Genomic DNA, 2,337 nt, shown 5'->3' on the forward strand with positions numbered 1-2,337 from the left:
AGTGGCTGTGCGGCCCGTGAAAGCACTTGAGTTTTAGGCCTGGACACCTATGAAAGCCTTGTTTTTCTGATTTATTATTTCTATTTGAACATTTTTGAGTTCATCCTTGTTTAAAACAATTCAGGCCATGTAGCCTTAATCTTTATGACTCATATTTGAGCATATTTGGGGTTTTGATAACCTGTCCTGATAAAGGGCGTTAAGTTGCTAGGATATATTTACCTTGAGCAATCAAAATCATGCTATTGCATGCCTACGGGTCAATACCCTCGACGGATTATATTATTCAAATCTTCAATAGCCAACATGGCTGGATTTTTATTATGGTTATCAATAACCAATATTATGATTGAGGTTTCAAAGTCGCTTCAGCACAATGGCTATTATTTTATCAATGGATACAATTTATTCTACAATGGAAGGAATAGTCTCGAGTCGCTGCAGGCTTACGACCCGGCACTTGGGGGCTACATTATTCAAATTGAGATTACATTAAATATGCAAGTCCCATGTCACTGCCAGCATGTACCATGGCACTTGGGGGCTAATGCAAAGTCATTTTTTGCTCACCTTATTGAAGACCCGACTCATCACATCATAATGAGCCGGCCCTTGGGGGTTACCAATTGCTCCTGCCAAAAATTGAAGGTACACGAGCCTTATTCCGTTATATTGAAGGATCCAGTGCTCAATTGGTAAAACACAAGGCTCTTAACCTTGTGGGCATGGGTTCAAGCCCCATGATGGGGGATACACATTGTTGTTCAAGTCTACATGATCATATCTATAAAGTCCCCGCTCCTTATTGCATAACGACCTAACCCTTGGGGGCTACACTGGTTGAAGTTTTTATGAGCATAAGACAATTACAAGTTCCAGGTTGCTGCAAGCATGACAACCCGGCACTTGGGGGCTACATATGTGGAATACTCAGTTTATGATTAATGATTGAAACGAATAACCTGAATTTCTTCAAGCTTGTGACATTCATATTGAAGAAAGTCTAAAGTTGTTACTACGTTCCCTTCTTAAGACTTGGGGGCTACAAGTGATATTCATATAAGGGAGGTACGCTTTCAAAGCTGATGTTAACAAACAATTATGACCTGGTGCCATCAGTTTTTATAACCCGGCAATTTTGGCAATGATAAATGGGCAAGTTCTACATCTTCAAGCCGGCTGAAGATAAGACTGAGTATGAAGTTGGTCTATTGACCCAGATTTTCTAGAAGAAGGAAATGACAAGGATTTAAGGATGATCAGGTGTCGGCTTACAAAAGTTCTTAAACCGGAGCATAATCTGTCAAAATTGTACTTGTGTTTGTTTTACAGGATTAGTTTAACATGGATAAATCCAAATTAAATTGGGGCTAATGTCGGGGATATACCCCGCAGTATGACCCAGCCGGAGTTATGACCCGGCTGGGACAGTTAAGTCAGATCATAACTCGGCAGATGTTAAGGCAGATGATAAGGCAGATGTTAAGTCAGATCATAAACCGGCAGATGTTAAGTCAGATCATAACCCAGCAGATGTTAAGTCAGATCATAATCCGACAGATGATAAGTCAGATGGTAACCCGGCAGACAGTCATAACCGAGCAGACAGAGTCGCTTGGGGTTAATAAGCCCGAGACATTAAGAAGCCCAAGATGTTAAGAAGCCCATGAAGAGAAGTCTGAATAGTTTAAGTCTTAGTCCAAGATGGACTCTACATGTGACCTGCCCCTTCAACTTATATAAGGAGGGGCAGGGCACCCCAAGAGAAGAGAGGAGAATCTTAAGGCTAGACATAACTAGGAGAGCCGGTTTATGGCGACTCCCTCATGATGATAATAAGACCTAACCACAAACAACATGTAGGGTCGTTACCGGATGATGTTTCCCGAGGCCCGAAGCTATCTAAATCCTTGTCTTGTGTTGCGTATCTCGATTCCGATCAACCCCTCTCAAGCTACCACATAGATGCGTTGGCCTCACGACTAAGTCCTCACACTAGGACATCTGCCATGAGAATTCCACGACAGTTGGCGCCCACCGTGGGGCCTGCGCACGGTGGTGTTGAGTTCTTGGAGGGATCTTTTCTCAGGGATCGAGAAGTTCATAATTTTCCGGATGAAGAGAAACCGGCTTGGAAAGATTTGCATCAGTTTTCAGTTTATCAGTCTAAAACAGCAGTCGGATCCAATGCCCGGGCGAGGTTTTGAGTTCAAGGGAAATTAGGGTTAAGTCACTGAGGATCCGATGATCCTTCGAAACCTAAGGCATCAATATTTGCTACGGTCGCTGACATAAGTGACAGCGGAGTCAAACCAACAACGATTCGGCCTCTAAATC

Source organism: Triticum urartu, chromosome 2 (assembly GCF_003073215.2).
Source record: "Triticum urartu cultivar G1812 chromosome 2, Tu2.1, whole genome shotgun sequence".
Classification (NCBI taxonomy): Eukaryota; Viridiplantae; Streptophyta; class Magnoliopsida; order Poales; family Poaceae; genus Triticum; species Triticum urartu.